At 49.2% G+C, this 6068-nt stretch overlaps 2 non-coding genes and 1 pseudogene across 2 annotated transcripts; 2 read left to right on the top strand and 1 right to left on the bottom strand.

Moving 5' to 3' along the window:
- The first annotated feature begins 609 nt into the window (after window positions 1–609).
- On the top strand, window positions 610–840 carry LOC114889987 (annotated as a pseudogene).
- A 4833-nt stretch (window positions 841–5673) lies between these two features.
- TRNAL-CAG lies at window positions 5674–5756 on the top strand. The gene has a single exon. It is a non-coding gene; the product is annotated as a tRNA-Leu (tRNA).
- A 229-nt stretch (window positions 5757–5985) lies between these two features.
- On the bottom strand, window positions 5986–6068 carry TRNAL-CAG. The gene has a single exon. It is a non-coding gene; the product is annotated as a tRNA-Leu (tRNA).

The raw sequence follows: 6068 nt of genomic DNA on the forward strand, positions 1-6068 counted from the left end.
ACTCATGCAGTACTTATGTATCAAGTTCCTGCTACGTGACAGGTACTGTACTATCTGCTGGGAATACCTGCTGAACACGATGGCCACGGTTCCTGACTTCACAAGAGCACAGAGCCTAGTGGGAGAGAAACGTGATCATCAAATAAGCCAGTGAATAAGCACAGTAACTTTGCATCTGTCAGAAGGAGGCCAGATTGAAAGTGAGTGGGAGGTGGGGTGAGGGGCTATTTTCACCCTGGGGCTGACCGGGGGATGATGAAAGGAGCCAGCCCTGCATGAGCTGGGGGAAGATGGCTCTGCATGGAGGAAACAGAAAGCGCAAAGGCCCCAAGGAGGAATGTGCTTTGTGGATTGAAGGAACAGAAAGATGTGGGCAGGGAGCTGGAAGTGGGAGATGAGGCTGGAGAGGGGAGCGAAGCTGGCTCAAAGGGGGCAGTCAGGATATTACGGTTGTCGGGATGGCCCTATAGACACTACTTCTGCAAAGTCAGTTTGACAGGTGGGCACTTGCTCCACAATATTCAGCAGGTGCAAGAAATGGTACACTGGGGACAAACAGCAATGCAGGTGATGGTGTGAGACAGCACCGTCAAGCTGGGAACTGGGGAGATGGCCGAGACTGACCCCAAGGCCGTGCAGGATCTCACTTCGGTGGTGCAGACACCCCTGCAACAGATGCAAGATAAATTTCAGACCATGTCCGACCAGATCATTGGCAGAATTGATGACATGAGCAGTCGCATTGATGACCTGGAGAAAAATATGACAGACCTCACGACACAGGCTGGGGTGGAAGAGCTGGATGGTGAAAACAAGATCCCTGCCACACAGAAGAGCTGAAGGTTGCACATCTGCACTGGAATCTGGAGCAACCTTTTTACAAGCCAAGAGAAGACGATGGTCTACTACTAGTGTAGACAGGTTTTATATTATAAAGTGTGCATTCTTCTTACCGTAAACTATAGAGTTAATTTATAGAGTGATTTCCCTCCCCTGCCCCCCACGTTTCCTGAACACGGTAACTTCATATCTTGGACCTTGGTCAGTTGTGCTATTAAACACTAATACTTTGGCAGTTCCTGGGGCGGGGGGGAAGGAAGAAATGGTACATTGCTTTATTTTTCTAGGCTAACATGTAAAGCGTTTATTCTATTCCAGGAACTCTAAATGTTGAGCATGTCTTAACTCTTCAATCTATACAACCCTTTGAGGCAGATACTATTCCTAAATTCATTTTACAGATTGGGAAACTGAGGAACAGAGGGACAGAGAGGCTAAATAACTCCCGATGGTCACAGAACTAGCAGAAACAAGATTTCAACTCAGGTGGTTCCAGAATCCACACACTGAGATGCTCAGCCATGCTGCCTCAAGTCAAAATTGCCTCTATACCTCTTGCTTATCAGAGTGGTATGTTACAGAGTCTCCCCCATTCCTGGGGTTCTCTTTCTAGGGTGATCAAAGGCCTTGGGGGCATGATAAAAAGTCTACAGAACTTGCAAGTGAGCTTCTGGCCTTTGGTCCATTCTGGTCACCACTGTCCACATGATCCATTCAAAATCAGGGAACTGGGTTCCCAACTCTCCACATCAAGGGGGGATCTGAGGTCTTTGGCTCTGGCTCCAGAGGGACCAAGCAGTTCCTATCCCACCCCATCAGAGATCCACACCTGCTTCATCCGCTTCACCCCTGAGGTCCCCCCTCAGTGCATCAAGATGCCTAAACCAGGCCTTGGCAGGGATCCACTACTCACGCCTGATGGCTTCTGTCCCTGAACCTTGGCCAAGGAAATCAGAGCCTGAGGCACAAAAACTTGGCCTTGCCACTTGGACTGGCTTGCTGGGAAAAGCCTACCCTTTCTTTTAAGTCTCCTCCAATAATGAAAACAGAACTAAAAGTAACGTCTCCATATCCAGCGTGCCACCTTAGTTGGCAAGCCCTCATGGCTTTTGCTTTTAAAAAGAAACAATGTAAATAAAGTACCTATCACAGTTCTAGGCTCAGAATAGTCCTAGGCTCAGAATAGTTCTCAAGAAGGAGTATTGAAAAAAAGAGTATTAAGCCAGAAAAATCAGCTTCCACTTATCATGTGTGTGACTCTGGGTAAGTTACTTTGGCCTCTCTGAGCCTCATTTTCCTCATCTGTAAATGGAGGTAATGATATTCGGTGTTGTGGTGATGTTATGAACATTAAGTGAAATAATGGATGTAAAGGAAGCATTTGCTAAAACTCAGCTTCCTGCCACTCTTTTCCCAAGCAGAGGTGGGTATGTGTGCCAAGGTCACAGGGATGCTAGGATTCCCCCTTTCAGGCCCCTGGGCTGGCTGAGCACCAGGTCCCCACGGGGACTGACTCCATCTGTCCCTATTAGGGCTGAGCAGGGCCGTGCCGGGGCTTCCCCAGTTGCTGGTAGACTTTCCAGGCTGAGCTCAGGGGACTTTCCTCTTCCAACCTGGACAAATGCCCAGAGTGGAAAATGAGTGAGGTCTGTCCCTCGAGGATCCATCGTTGGTGTCTAGGCTGCTGATAAGGGGGAAATGGAACAAACAGGAATAGTGGCCCTTTCCCATTTTTGGTCTTGGGGGTCTGAAGCTGGAATGGGATCCTGAAATGGCTTCCTCCACGCCACAGATCTGGCACCTGAAAGGTGGTGTCAGGGGAGGACAGCTGACCATCCACCCAAACGCAGGAGGTAGGGCTGAGTGGGGCCTCAGCACCTCCATCCAATGAGCACTTTCTCCCAGCCAGGCCAGGAGGGGAGCAGGCAGAGAGGGTCTGGCTTGGGCTCCAGCTCTGGGCTTGCCACTGTTTTCTTACCTCTAAAACGATGCGCCCATAGAAAGGTTGGTGGTGTAAGGCATGAGGGGAGGGTTCCAGAGGTGGAGAGCACAGGGCTTCTGCCCCAAAGAGGATGTTGGCAAATCACTCAGCCTGTGTGAGCCTGAGCTCCCTGGAGTAGGAGTAGGAAGCAGCTCCTGCCCACAGCACTGATCTCAAAGGGCAGTTGTGAGCATCGGATAACCTCTATGATCTTGGTGACTTTCTGTTGCATCCCTGCATTCCCTCTCTCCACATTCACGCGCGCACACACACACACACACACACACACACACACACATCCCCCAGCCAGTTCGTTATACCTCCAAAACACATCCTGAATCTTGAACTTGACCTTTTGCATCTCCACTTCCCGGGTCCAGCCACCATCATCTCTCATCCTCCTTTCCATGGCCTTCTCCCTGGACTCTTGATTTTTCTCTTGCCTCTCATGTCCTTTCTCCTACAGCAGCCAAAGGGATCATTTTGAAAGGCCAACTGAATCATGTCACTCGTCTGCTTTTAAACACTCCAGTGACTCCAACACACACAGGAGAAAAGCCAAACTCCTCTTCCTGGCATCCCAGCCATGTGTGATATGGACTTCAGCCTCCTGCCACCCATACCCTTGCCCCATTGGCCTTGCTGCCCCTCCAACAGACCACAGCCCCTCCCTGACTCAGGACCTTTGCACTGGCTATGCCTCCCACCTGGAACACTGCTACTCCCGGCTTTGACTGTACTTGTCTCTCCCTTTGGAACTCATTGTCACCTCCTCTGAGAGTGGCCCTCCCTGACCACCCTTCCTATGAGAGCCCCTAGTCACTCTTTTTTTTTTCTTTTCATACATCTTTATTGGAGTATAATTGCTTTACAATGTTGTGTTAGTTTCTGCTGTACAACAAAGTGAATCAGCTATAAGATATATCCCCATAACCCCATCTCCCCTCCCTATCCCACCCCTCTAGGTCATCACAAAGCACTGAGCTGTAGCTGTTTTATATTTGGTAGTGTATATATGTCAGTGCTACTCTCTCACTTTGTCCCAGCTTCCCCTTCCCCCACTGTGTCCTCAAGTCTGTTGTCTACGTCTGTATCTTTATTCTTGCCCTGCCACTAGGTCCATCAGTACCATTTTTTATGGTGGGAGCCCCTAGTCACTTTTTTTTTTTTTGGTGGGGAGGCTGCGTTGGGTCTTTGTTGCTGCACAGGCTTTTTCTAGTTGTGGTGAGTGGGGAGCTACTCTTCATTGGGGTGCATGGGCTTCTCATTTCAGTGGCGCCTCTTATTGGGGACCACAGGCTCTAGGCGTGCAGGCTTCGGCAGTTGCAGCACGTGGGCCCTAGAGTGCTTGGGCTTCAATAGTAGCATCATGCGAACTCAGTAGTTGTGGCTCATGGGCTCCGCCGCATGTGGGATCTTCCTCGACCAGTGATCTGAACCCATGTTCCCTGCATTGGCAGGCAGATTTTAACCACTGCGCCACCAGGGAAGTCCCCCTAGTCACCCTTGATCACTATTAAAAGAGACTTTTTTTAAGGTAAAATCGTGATTCTCGCATAATTATAAAATGAACACAAGTCAAAGATTTCATCTAACTCAGTAATTTGTGGGGAAACCAGTAAGATGTTACAACCGACTCAAAGGACATACATATATTGGCAATCACAAATGGATTTATAATACAGATGTAAAAATGGTCAATATCCACAGGGCAATAATTAATTGCATTCCACTCCAACAAAATCCACTTGCATTTCCGTGAATAAGAATTATTTGTATATAGAAGTAATGAAAGGTGCAGGCCCTTGAGAATCAGCCAGCCAGGACTGGTGCCCCAAACAGGACACCCAGTTATCTTTCTTGGCCTATTTCAAAGTCTCTTGCAAGTTTCCTGGCATCCTCTTTCTTGCACTTAGCAGAACCTTTAACCCTTTCTTTCTTTTTCTTTTCTTTTTTTTTTGCCATTTTACCTTTCACGTATTTCTTATCTTTCTCCCTTCGCCCCAGGCTTGAATGTGTCTTAAGGGCGGAAATTCTGTTTTGTATGCAAGCCTCCCCGAAATCCCGTGGAGAAAGGTACCCTCGCGACCTGAGGTCTTCTGGTCCCTGGGCAGAGCCAGCGCGTGGGTAAGTCTGGGGTTAGGGACGAGACGTGAATCACGAAATGACGCACTGCGGGAAGGAGGAGGCGAGGGACTGATTAATCCGGGGACGTTCCCTGCACGCCAACTGTGTGCCAAGCAAGGTTTGCGAACTAGGAACACGGTCAGGAAAAAGGGTGGATCCGGCTGTGCCGCTGCAGGACTCGGTGTAACCTGGAGCCTGAGTGAATGAGTTAAACACACATACAAATGTGAAGTTGCAGTTTTGACGAATGTACGCGTGCCAAGACACCCTGCGATATCCGGGCTTCACCTGGTTCGGGCGCCAGCAGAGATCTATAAGCCTGTGCGAGTGTGCGGACTTGACTGTTTCTCGCGGAACAGGCAAGAGGGCATGTATGCAGAAATGCAAGGGTACTTACAGATATGCAAGAATCAAAGCTGATGTGAATAGTAAATGCATGAATGCAGAATGAATGCCTGTCGGCGGCACGAACGCACACGGGTCGAAGTAATAGTCCTCGGTCTCTCCGCCGTTCAGGGTCCACCACACCGCGCGCGCCCTCTGCCGCTGCCCAGGCGCCTAGTTCTGCACCTTCTCGTTCCGTCTCGCTCCTCCCCTTCGAGTCAACGCCAGTATCTAGCTCCTCCCAACGCAGGGAGGAGAACAAGACAGTTCCCGTGGTTCGCTACGCATGCGCACACTAGAGCCATTTTGAAGGGGATTGCTCGTAAGAAGGTATCCAAGTAGTCAGGATGGCCGAGCGGTCTAAGGCGCTGCGTTCAGGTCGCAGTCTCCCCTGGAGGCGTGGGTTCGAATCCCACTTCTGACAAACCTACAGTTTTCTTTCTTTTTTTTTTTTGCTTTTCACGTAAAGTGGCACATCAAATAGGTAATACTATAAATCTTTTTACGAAACAAGTATTTCCTTCTTAAAAGGTGTTTTTTTTCTTAATGATATTTATTTGACTTTTGGAATGTAAAAGAGAAAGATCCGATCTGAAACCGCAAAGGCACTCTCCTTAGACCCTGGAACAGGAAAAGAGAAAAAAGGAGAAGATTGTCAGAAGTGGGATTCGAACCCACGCCTCCAGGGGAGACTGCGACCTGAACGCAGCGCCTTAGACCGCTCGGCCATCCTGAC

Source organism: Monodon monoceros, unplaced genomic scaffold (genome assembly GCF_005190385.1).
Source record: "Monodon monoceros isolate NGI ecotype Baffin Bay Population unplaced genomic scaffold, NGI_Narwhal_1 Super_Scaffold_10, whole genome shotgun sequence".
In the NCBI taxonomy this organism is placed as follows: domain Eukaryota; kingdom Metazoa; phylum Chordata; class Mammalia; order Artiodactyla; family Monodontidae; genus Monodon; species Monodon monoceros.